The following is a 13,197-nucleotide window of genomic DNA, read 5'->3' on the forward strand; positions in this document are numbered from 1 at the left end:
TGTTGTTTAAACTGTCACTTTAACTGGGTTACTTTCAGTAGTCTGATCACATTGTGCAGTCAGAAGTGAAATAAATGTTTGCACTTCTTGTTTCTCATGGGAAGCATGAGTCGTCTAGCTGCTCTCGGTCGTCTCGGGACAGAGTTGCGAAAAGCTGTTGTTTACAAACTCAGAGTCGATGTGAAATTCCTGGAGTAGCTCTGATAAGTTTCTCTCGTTTCTCTTTATCCAGGTCGTGAAGCTTTGTGAATCTGAAAATGGCCGTGTGGCAGCAGTTCAGACTGCTTCTGTGGAAGAACTATATCCAGCAAGTGAGTATTTTATAGTATCTTATATTTGCAATGCATGTGCTGATATTTGTCTTGCTTTATGTTGGATTTAGGGATAGATGGTTGTTGATGGTATACATCTCAGTTTTGTCGTGATTCTACACAAACATCAAGGGTTTTAGGGCACTGATGATCACTAGCGGTCAACACTTTAGGGTCAGTACAAGTTTTTTTGGGTGACAAAAAATGTACCAGTTTCCACAAAAAAAATATTAAACGGCAGAAACTGTTTTTTTAACATTGAGAAGAAATGTTTCTTGAGCAGCAAATCATCATATGATAATGATTTCTGAAGATCATGTGACGCTGAAGACTGGAGGAATGATGCTGAAAATACAGTTTGATCACAAGAATAAATGACATTGTAGAGTATATTATAAAATATAAATAAGCTGTTTTAAAATGTAAAATTTAATATAAATCAACTAAATGCAGCGTTTCTTTCAGAAACACACAAACACAAAAAAATCTTAAACACTCCAAACTTATGAACTTATATATATAATATTTGAATAATATTTAAAAAAACATTATTTTTATTTTTACTTGTTTTCCATATACTAATATCTAAATCTTAAATCAAGAAACATTTGTGTTTCTTGATTTAATGAAAGTCTTTATTTTGATGATTATTATTATTTTTCAGAAAACGAGGCATCTTATCTCACGCCGTTGTGCATCTCAAACAAACGTATCTTGTTTTAAAATCTTGCACTGGAGAACATTTGACTTATTGTGCTCATTAAAGCTTAATGTGCTCCTTTGGATTTATCCCTTACATTTTCTTTACTTGGTCTCAAAAAGGTCTTAAATATATCTTCATAAAACCTGCAAAAATATAGCGTTAACCCTGGGTTATGAAGCCCACAAATGATGTATTACGCCAAAGGTGGAGTGTGTGGAAAATAACAGAAATGTTAAATATGTCATTTAGATTCTGGCATCCACATTATACACTTCCTTCAAACTAGCCTCATTAAACATTCATGTATTGTGCTGTCAGAAACTACCACAATATGTTACAAGATCTGCTACAAGACAAACACAGCATGTTTAGTTCATCAAATCAATGTTAATGAATCTTGTAAGTATGCAGAGAAGAATGTGTAATGTGAAATCTCAACTAGCTCAGATGAATCATTCAGGGCAAAGAATGAACGATATTACAAAATTATGATCAAAAATGACTTTTTAATGTGTGAAAAGCCTATTAGCGTGCATTTGTTGTAAAAATTGTCAGAGTGAAATCTATAAAGATGAAATGGTTTAGTTAAAGAAGCCTGACGTTTTAGTTGAAATGTTATTAATAGACAGAATCAAATCTCTTTAACCCTCCTAAAGAAATGTTTTAACTGGTTTGTGGCAGATAAAAGTGCACAAGTTAAACAAGGGCATGGAGTTGAATTTAATCATTACCTCATTCCCCTTACTTGCTATAATCATTGACCTGGGCTGTACTGAATGACTTCTGTGTTCCTTCCCGTATTTAGATTAGATTTGAGACTCTCTTTCATAGACGCAAGACAACAGAAGCTCTGTTTAACACCGCTGCCTCGCTTTGGTCATGTTTGCCTTGTTTTTGGCCCTGGTTATGTCAGATCTTTGTAGTGTGTGATATTGTGCAGCTGAAGTCTATCTCAAGTGAACTTAATAAACAGTCAGTGGCGCTGTGAGGAGTGTCCCGGCTCTCTCCTGATAAAGGGCTGTTTGCACACTACTGGGCTCCAGCTGCTGTCAGGAAGCTCATGCCTCATTATGGCACACAGCGCTGCCTTTCTGACCCAGATCAGAGGTGGAAAGTTCTCCATCGATCCAGATCAAGCCCCAGGTGCTGTGTGGGAACCTGCTCGCTAACACTTATTGACACTAGATCTGCAGCATGAGTGTGACTGATTCACCTGCTAACACAAGCTTAAAAACCGAGAGCATTTTACTGTCATGACACTAACTCTGAAAGTAAAACTTTTTTTTTTTTAATTGCTAATTTTTTTTCCGATGTTAATTATATTTTACTTTGGATTTTTATTGTATTTTTTTTGTCTTGTCATTTTGGTTTTAATACTTCCAAAAATTAAAAAAAGGAAAAATATACAGCAAATATATGCAATAAATGTATAAACTGATTAACACAAAAGGAAGCTGGCATACCACTCCCATTTTATATATATATATATATGTATATATATATATATATGTATGTATGTATATAGGCTATACATTTATAATTTGCACAACACAATAATATTTTTATTAATTTACTAATTATACTTTATTTTATTTGGTTATATTTTACTTTATAATTATGGAAGTATATTCATAGAAATACAGCTAACATTATAGAGCTGTGTCCTTGTATCATGACTCTAAAATCATCAATTGAACCACAAACAATTTATTTCAATGGTAATGAAATTTTACTTTTTATTATTTTATTTATTTATTTAATTATTAATTCATAAAAATGCAGCAAACAAGTCATTGAACAATCAAAAATTCTTAAATTTTATTTTATTTTATTTTGCAGATGCTTTTATCCAAAGCAGCTTACACTGCATTCAAAGCACTTAGTTACATTTTTATCAGTTCCTGCTTTCTCTTGGTTTATTTAATTTGATTTGATTTTGTCTTTTATTACTTTAACTATTTAACAATCCATCGCCCGATGTAAGTAACCATTGTCCTGTTTTATCATCTACTGTACATGCATCTCTAGCTGTCTAACTAGCCATCCATCCATGCATCAGTCTGTTTGACGGTTGTCCTCTTTCTCTCGCTCTGCAGAAGCGTCAGATCCTGGTCACTCTGGTGGAGATCGCTCTCCCCACTGCTCTTCTCAGCCATCCTGATTGTCCTGCGACAGAAGGTGTCGTTCATCAACCACCCCAATGCCACACACTACGACAGCTTCGGTCTGAGCGGCCTGCCGTTCCCCCTGTGCTTCCAGGAGCTGCAGCTGGCCTACGTGCCTGCAAACGCCAGCGTGGTGCGGCAGATCACGGAGGACGTGCAGCAGAGCCTGCGCGGCTGCATCAGCACCGGTGAGAGCTGAGGTTTTTTAACCATCTCCAAACACGACAGAGTGAAGTGAAGTGAAGTGACATTCAGCCAAGTATGGTGACCCATACTCAGAATTTGTGCTCTGCATTTAACCCATCCGAAATGCACACACACAGAGCAGTGAACACACACACACAGAGCTGTGCCTTAAATAAGTGGCTGATCTCGTTATCACATGGAAATAGGGAATAGCAAAGAATTATTGTATTTTATTTTATTTTATAATATTTTTTTGGTTTAATAATATTGTTAAGATTGACAAAAAGAAAAATGCATACAGCAGATATAATGTGTGCATTAAATTGGCGACATGGAAAATCTGCTATTAGCAGAAATAGATACATTTCTATTAATAGTCAAAAATACATAAAATATTTATTTTGTCACTTTATTTAATGGTATTTTAAATTTTATTATCTATTATTGTATTTTATTAATCTTGTCAAATTTTTTTATATTTAACGACTACATGTAAAAGCTGGAAAAATATAAAAAAAAAATCTATTTATACTGTCCTAAAATGGTACAAAAAATGTAGAAATAAAAACAATAAAATAGAAATAAATAAAATAAATATTTTATTTGCATTTAATTGATATTGTCCCAAAAAAAGAAGAAAATACACACACACACACACACAATATTTAAAAAAATATTTAATTGTATAGATATTGCTTCTCCTCAAGGCAGTTGTTTTTAAATTATTCATCCAGAAATCATAAATGTCTGGAAAACTTTAAAACTAATTAAACTTTGAAAGAATAAAAATAATAATAATTAGCAAGAAAGACGTCTAGAAATTTCACCTCATGAGTGTAATATCTCTTAAACCTTTTTATTGCATGTCTTTTCGTAACTCATGCATCAGCAGATAAGTCATGGAAGTTGATTGGTCCAAAAGTGTGTGAACCCTGGCATTAGCTCAACTGCTGTGTTGTCTCTACAGTGTGTGTGAGTTTGCAGTTGAATGAAAGCATATATTGAGGTTTTGTGAATAAATAACATCTTGACCTCGCCAGAAACCTCAAGGCCGCTTTTCTTCACATAAATAGCGTCTGCTTGTTTGACCCTTGAATTGTCCTGGTGCTTCTGTTTATGAGCTGTCATAAAGGCCTGCAGGGAATATGCAGGAAGTGAGTCACGTAATGAACCAATCTCGGGGCTGTGTCCTGATCATGGGACCCGGTTTGCATCTTCCAGTCGCTCTGAGCAAAGAGATCCATAATCTGAAGCCTCAACTTTGACTGTTAAATGAACAGCGTAATGTTGTTAAAGTGCTGTGTGATATTCACAAATGACTCCCTGTCTGAAAGTCCTGCTTTAAAAGAGTCTGCAGCAGGGCTGATGTAATGAATGTCAGCCATTTTGACACTTTAAACCCAGATTTGTGGGATAGCTGAGATGAGGAGGTTTCAGGCAAACGCATTATTTATCTGAAATGACAGAGCTTTAAGAAGCAGTTCATGTCTAGCTGGATGTGATGAAAGCCATGGCTTGGGGATAAACGAGTTTAATGCAGGTTGTGATTCGGTGAAGTCTCATTTGACCGAGTCGAGCAGATCATTTTGACTGATCCTTATGGACCGTTTCATTCAAAATAACCAGATCATTTGTTCATGAGCAACATTAATCATGTGTGATTGTTCAACAACAACATAATAGAAAGACGTTTTGTCTGTTTATTGTATTTATAATGTTTTGCAGCTCAGCTCAGACTGCAGTATATGTCTAGTATGTCAACACTGAAAGAAGTTTTTTTTGCTTTTGTATTTTAAGTTTTTGTTTTATTTTATGTTTTAGTAATGTTTTAAATGGGTTTTTATTTATATATTTTCAGTTTACATATTTAATTTAAAATAATTTTGTTTTAGTGTTTGTCATTTTTTTTTTTTTATTATTATTATTTAGCTAAGGGGTTGGGGTTAGATGATAGTTATGTGTTGATGATTAGATGATTTTAGATGATTTTAGTGATGTTATTCCTTATTTTCCTTATTTTTATTATTTCATCTAATATTTACATTTTATTTTAGCTTTATTTTAATTAAAACTATTAAAAATAATTTTCATTAAAATAAAATGTAAATATTAGATGTAACAGAACAGATTCATATTTTTGATAGTTAATAATAACAACACTGTCACTAACAGAACCAATTGAGCTTTTTGGTATTTCACAATAACAACCCTATCACTAAAAGAACAGATTGATATGAAAACCAGATTCCCAAAAAGTTGGGACACTGTAAAAATTGTGAATAAAAACAGAATGCAATGATGTGGATGTTTCATATTTCAATATTTTATTCAGAATACAACATAGATGACATGTCAAATGTTTAAACTGAGAAAACGTATAATTTTAAGGTAAAAATAATTAGATTTTAAATTCCATTGCATCAACACATCTCAAAAAAGTTGGGACAAGGCCATGTTTACCACTGTGTGACATCCTCTCTTCTTTTTATAACAGTCTGCAAACGTCTGAGGACTGAGGAGACAAGTTGATCAAGTTTAGGAATAGGAATGTTGTCCCATTCTTGTCTAATACAGGCTTCTAGTTGCTTAACTGTCTTAGGTCTTCTTTGTAACATCTTCCTCTTTATGATGCACCAAATGTTTTCTATGGGTGTAAGATCTGGACTGCAGCCTGGCCATTTCAGTACCCGGATCCTTCTTCTATGCAGTCATGATGTTGTAATTGATGCAGCATGTGGTCTGGCATTGTCATGTTGGAAAATGCAAGGTCTTCCCTGAAAGAGACGACGTCTGGATGGGAGCAGATGTTGTTCTAGAACTTGGATATACCTTTCAGCATTGATGGTGCTCATCTTTCCAGATGTGTAAGCTGCCCATGCCACACACACTCATGCAACCCCATACCATCAGAGATGCATGCCTCTGAACTGAGCGCTGATAACAACTTGGGTTGTCCTTGTCCTCTTTAGTCTGGATGACATGGCGTCCCAGTTTTCCAAAAAGAACTTCACATTTTGATTCGTCTGACCACAGAACAGGTTTCTACTTTGCCACAGTCTAATATAAATGAGCCTTGGCCCAGAGAAAACGCCTGCGCTTCTGGATCATGTTTAGATATGGCTTCTTTTTTAACCTATAGAGTTTTAGCCATCCACGGCGAATGGCACAGTGGATTGTGTTCACGACAATGTTTTCTGGAAGTATGCCGGAGCCCATGTTGTGATTTCCATTACAGTATCATTCCTGTATGTGATGCAGTGCCGTCTAAGGCCCGAAGATCATGGGCATCCAGTTTGGTTTTCCGGCCTTGACCCTTACGCACAGAGATTGTTCCAGATTCTCTGAATCTTTGGATGATATTATGCACTGTAGATGATGATAACTTCAAACTTTTTGCAATTTTTCTGTGAAAAACTCCTTTCTGATATTGCTCCACTATTTTTCGCCGCAGTATTGGGGAAATTGGTGATCCTCTGCCCATCTTGACTTCTGAGAGACACATTTTACTTTTCCGGCCTCTTATTGCCACCTGTCCCAACTTTTTTGGAATGTGTAGCTCTCATGAAATCCAAAATGAGCCAATATTTGGCAAAACATCACAAAATGTCTCACTTTCAACATTTGATATGTTATCTATATTCTATTGTGAATAAAATTTTGGAGATTTGTAAATTATGACATTCCTTTTATACTCACAATTTGTACAGTGTCCCAACTTTTTTGGAATTGGGATTGTATTTTGGTAGTTCACAATAACAAGGCTATCATTAACAGAACCGTTTGATATATTCTGGTAGTTTTTTGTAGTTAATAATAACAAGGCTTTCACTAACAGAACAGATTGATATATTTTGGTTGTTTTTCGATGGTCAACAGTAACAACATTTCCATTTATCTTTTCTTTTTTTTTTTTTTTGGTAGCTTTTGGTAATTTGTTGTAATATTTAAAAACAATAATGGTTCAGAACTAGACCCGGCTCCCTATTTTTACCGAAGACAAAATAATCAATATAAGCAGGATCTCACAAGTGCCTTAATTACTTATTTATTGTTATTAATTCTCTTTTCTTGTTTTGGTCAAGCATTGCTTTAAAGATGCTCACTTGTTGGGGTCAAAAGGATGCTTTTGTGTGTGTGTGTGTGTTTAATTGGATTTAGTTGGTAAATCCCAGTCATAACCTGGCTGAATTCCCAGTTTTGCCTAGTGCCTGATTAGCTTTTCCTTTTAACATTTATTTTCTCTTGAAAAAAAAAAACACAACCCACCAACGATGGTGATCATTAACATATGTTTCCAGTAGGCTGACAAATCCTAAAATCAATTAATTTAAAGGTCAAACAGTGAGCCGGTGTCCACACATCTGCTTTAAAGGCAGTGGTGGACAGTAACGAAGTAGCTTTACTTCGTTACTGTACTTAAGTAAATTTTTCAAGTATCTGTACTTTACTTGAGTAATTTTATTTTGAGTAACTTTTACTTTTGCTTCACTACATTCCAAAGCATAAAATCGTACTTTTTACTTCACTACATTTCATAAAACATATCGTTACTCCCTATAATATATCACGTGCTCCGACACGCAGAAGCGGTGTCTGATGCATCATGAATGAACTGAGTCTTTTCAAAATAAACATTTAAATCGGATCGCAAATCGCACCAAACGATTCGTTTACGAATTAGAATGATCCGATTGCAGCTGTTCTGGAGTCGACCACTCACTGATTCAAATGAACCGTTTAGTGCGAGTCTCCACAAGTAAGAACCGGGAGATCTTGTGAGCGCGCGTGCGTCTGATGTTGCTGAAAGTAAGTTATTAATGTCGAAATATTGGATTAATTATTGTAACTGAAAATCATATTTAGGTCAAAATTTTCAGTTGTTTGGGAACTAAATCCGTTGTAAAGAGTGATCTATTTAAGCCCACTGAAATGCTCGAGTGCAGACACATCAATTTTAGGTAAAAAAAACGTCTGTTTTTATATTGTTTATCAACAGTAACGTTATACATATGTATATTGTTTGGATTAACTAGACGAGTAGACAGACATGAATGTTTTTTTATAACCGTACTGAAAATAAGTAAATATTGTTAGCTGCTAACTGAGGTAATTTTTATAAATAATGTCCAAATATTTTTATTCAGCCACCTATATATATATATATATATATATATATATATATATATATTAATTTATTTATTTATATATATATATAGATTACATCTGGGTAGAAAAGAAAGGATGTGATGTTCAGAACATGGTAACTACAGCAATTATTAAAGTCGGAAGAGATGCACCCCGTTTGGCCAGGGTAGTTTTTAAACCATAGACAGGGTTTGAGAAGGAAAAAATCATTATGAAAATATAATTATATTTTCCTTAATGTTCTTCCTAACTTCAGGCCGTATTATCATGTCATATATAAAGTTACAGTACAGACCAAAAGTTTGGACACACCTTCTCATTCAAAGAGTTTTCTTTATTTTCATGACTAAGAAAATTGTAGATTCACACTGAAGGCATCAAAACTATGAATTAACACATGTGGGATTATATATGGAATTATATACATAACAAAAAAGCTTGAAACAACTGAAAATATGTCATATTGTAGGTTCTTCAAAGTAGCCACTTTTTGCTTTGATTACTGCTTTGCACACTCTTGGCATTCTCCTGATGAGCTTCAAGAGGTCGTCACCTGAAATGGTCTTCCAACAGTCTTGAAGGAGTTCCCCGAGAGATGCTTAGCACTTGTTGGCCCTTTTGCCTTCTGTCTGCGGTCCAGCTCACCCCTAAACCATCTGGATTGGGTTCAGGTCCGGTGACTGTGGAGGCCAGGTCATCTGGCGCAGCACCCCATCACTCTCCTTCTTGGTCAAATAGCCCTTGATGCCTTCAGTCATGAAAATAAAGAAAACTCTTTGAATGAGAAGGTGTGTCCAAACTTTTGGTCTGTACTGTAACTTTGATGTTCTGTTAAACAACTAACTTTAAAATACTTTGTTCTTACTGGTGAAAATCAGATGGTCATCTCTGTTTTCTCTCAGGTATATCACAGTGTAAGCTTCACAGTGAACATTACTCTCATCAGCGTAGTCCATATCAACAACAAAAATATATCTTGACTCCATATAGTGGTTATTTTGGAAAAAAATCCCAGGTATTTTGAGCAGTAGGATTATAAAAAAATATGTGCTAATATAACATTAAATTAAGTAGCCTATATAAAATTGCAAACATCTATCTTTCAGTACTTTTTTACTTAAGTACATAAAAAATTGAGTACTTTTGTACTTTCACTTGAGTAAGATTGAAAAAGGAGTACTTTTACTTTTACTGGAGTAATATTTTACTATACGTATCTGTACTTTTACTCAAGTACTTGATTTGTGTACTTCGTCCACCACTGTTTAAAGGTCACATGGTTTCATATGATTGGTAAAATGGTTACATATTACATCTATTTATACATTTTTATGCATTTACATTTAGCAGTCGCTTTGATAAAGCAACTTCGTGCATTCAGGCTATACATTTGTGTGTATGTGTGTTCCCTGGGAATTGAACCTACAACCTTTTGTGCTGCTAACACAATGCTCTACCACTGAGCCACAGAAACACATCTATTGTTATCAGTTTAACCCCCAAACCTTCTGCACACTTAATTGATCTCATTTAACAATATGAACAATTTGTGTTTGTTGGAGAAACGTGTTCTTTGTTACCATGATGCTGAAAAGGTGTTGCTAAGGCAGTCTGGGTCATAAAATTATGGTACTACAATTTAAAAGATTTTTTGCATAAGGGAAATGTACTTTTTGGACTTTGTTTACATGATAATTAAAAATGTATAAAAAAATAATAATGCGCAATGAATTTTCTTTTATATTTACACAAAAATATTAACAATTAGCATTTGTCTGATTAATTAGTTTTTGTGGTCATGATGCAAAAATGATAAATGATAATAATAATAATTAATATTTTTATTCTATTTTAAAATGTAAATTATTTGCATAAAGAAAATTAATGTGAATCTTTGAGACATAAAATGCATGATAATCAAACACATTTTCAACTTTTTATGCAATGAATTGCTCAAACAAAAATATTAACATTTAAAGTTAGTAGAGGGATGATTGTTTTGCTGTTATAATGCTCAAATGTTTTTGAAATTATCTTCATATCAGGAGGGAAAATTCTACAACTATTATTGATGTGTCTTGATCTTGTTTTGCAGTGCGTGGCTTTGAAACTGAGGAGCAGTTTGAGGAGTTTGTGAAAACGGACCCAGAGTCGGGCAAGATCTTGGCAGCCATTGTGTTTGAGCACCAGTTCACACACGACGACGAGCCGCTTCCTCTTCAGGTGAGATGTTACAGACCGGACGGACCCGTGTGTTAATGCATCAGCATTCCCAGTCACCCTCTTCCTGTTTGAGATCAGCCCGATCAACTGCATGCTGGACACTTCAAATCGTTATGTAGATGTGTTCTGTGAAGAAATGTTTTTACTCCAGTATCAAGTGAAAAAAATACAGTATTATATAAAAATATAGAATTATTATTGTTATTATTATTATTATTATTTAAATAGTTATTTTACTTATAATTTAAATATATGAATTGTTTTTGTAATTATTATTAGTATTATTATTATTATATAAAAAAATAATGCTATTTTATTGTAATATTTAAAATTATTATTATTATTAAAATACAATAATTAAATCTATACCATTTATAATAATTAATTATAATTTAAATATATGGCTTTATTATTATTATTATTATTATTATTATTAAGTAAAATTATATTTTGCGTAAAGAAAAGGAAGCTTTTTCCATTCTAACAATATTTGTATGAATTTGCATGATATTAAACCCATTTTCCCCTCAAATTATTATTAATGCAATAAATCCCATGTTGTTTACTAATAATAGTAACAATGTAATAAAAGCCACCTTATTATTATTATTATTTGTTTATTAAAAATGCCATAAATTACGTTATATTTGCTTGTTAATTTTTTTAATTGTTTTATATGTATGTATGTTTGTGTGTGTGTGTGTGTGTATAAACAACTGAAATGAAAAATGAGAACTGGGGAAAAATAACAATTAAATGCCATTAGATTTACTAATGTGAAATCCATTTTCTTTTGATTCTGGTGTGAAATACAGAGCATTCTTGTCAGTTTAAGTGCGAGTCGCCCATTTATGTGTGGCTCATGATGATAGCCATTACTTAAAGCCAGTGTTCCTGGAGGAAGTGTTCTTTTCTGAGCATTTGAAGACAAAATAAGCTGTTTTCCACAGAAGTCAGGGGTGCAGCCGCATCTAGCTGGAGGAATCAGGCCATAAGTGCTCTAGCAACAAATACCCTCAAGACCACATTGCTTTCATGCCTCCAGCGCCTGACGCCTGCACCACTGAATCTTCAGACTGAAGAGTTTCAGCCGTTTTGAGATGCATTGGCTGAGGTTTTCTCATGTGCCTAATGGAGAGCTGCGGTGCGCTCTGAGCACACGAGTGGATCATCATCTCCTTCACTGACGCTGTAATCAGTTTAGCACAGCTCCGGTTCATGTGCTGGATCAGCGTCCAGGAAAAGAGCAGATTTTTGTGTAAATTATTAATCTAATGTATGTTTTTTAACAGTCAACTTCAGAATGGTTTTGTGAATGATTTACACAGAAATTAGTTTTCCTCATGTCATGAATGAGGCCCAAAATGACCATTTGTTCACATGATGAAACATTGGAGAGATATATTTTACAGTGGACAAAAAAAAACAGTTTTGTTAGGTGAGCAATTAGACCTGCGCAATTTTATTATAATCATAAACATCATATATGTTATTATTTATTAACAATATATTAATTTTAAAAAGTAACAAAATAATTACTATTTTTCTTATCATTAATTGTTATTAAAATTAGTATTATTAGTAATATTTTCTTTATTTTACAGTCAAATATTACAACAGAAATAATTATTTTATTGTCTTGTTTTGTTTTAATTAATAATATTAAACACTTAATTTCTTTGTTTTATAATAGTGTTTTTTGCATAGTATTTTTATTTATTCATAATAGTGGTATTTAATGATAATTATAATTATTATTGAATATAAATTTTTGTATTTTACTGTGAAATATTGCAACAAATATTTTCATATTTTGCTATTATTATTGTTAAACATTTTACAATTGAAAATGCTTGTGTAATATTTTTTATTTAGTAACAATAGTTACTATTGTTATTGCTGTTATTATTAAATAGTCATATATTGAAATATAGTCAGAGTTTTGGACCATATTATGCAGCCCTACAAGCAACCACAGTAAACCTAGGGTTTAAATTTTTTTATTTTTATTTTTATTTTTTAATTAATTAATTTATTTTCCATAATGTGAAATAAAATTTCACAGGTGTATATTGCACAATATTCAGTATTATGGTATGGTAAGTGTAAGGTTGTAGGTTCAAACCCCACAAGAGCTATTCAGTCTTTTCAGGCTTTTTTTAAGACCCTCATGTCACTTTGGGGTTTGACCCTGCATTACGTGAAACGTTGAGTTGTGAAGTAACTGTTGATCTGGTGTGTGGCAGGTCAGCTATAATCTGCGCTTCACGTACAGCCCCAGGAACGCGCCGACACGCGAGAAGTCTGAGCTCAACCCCAACAATGATCTGGACTGGCACACACTCCGTCTGTTCCCGCTGATCCAGCTGCCCGGGCCCAGAGAACAACTTGAGAAGCACGGGGGCACGCCAGGTCAGTCCACACTGGTGCATTGTGGGAAATGTTGCTGTAAAGTACCAATAAA

The 13,197-nt window shown here is 33.7% G+C and overlaps 1 pseudogene; it reads left to right on the forward strand.

Moving 5' to 3' along the window:
- The first annotated feature begins 250 nt into the window (after window positions 1-250).
- LOC113067481 (ATP-binding cassette sub-family A member 3-like) overlaps window positions 251-13,197 on the forward strand; it is a 42,247-nt pseudogene continuing 29,300 nt past the window's right edge.

Source organism: Carassius auratus, linkage group LG28B, assembly GCF_003368295.1.
Source record: "Carassius auratus strain Wakin linkage group LG28B, ASM336829v1, whole genome shotgun sequence".
Taxonomy (NCBI): domain Eukaryota; kingdom Metazoa; phylum Chordata; class Actinopteri; order Cypriniformes; family Cyprinidae; genus Carassius; species Carassius auratus.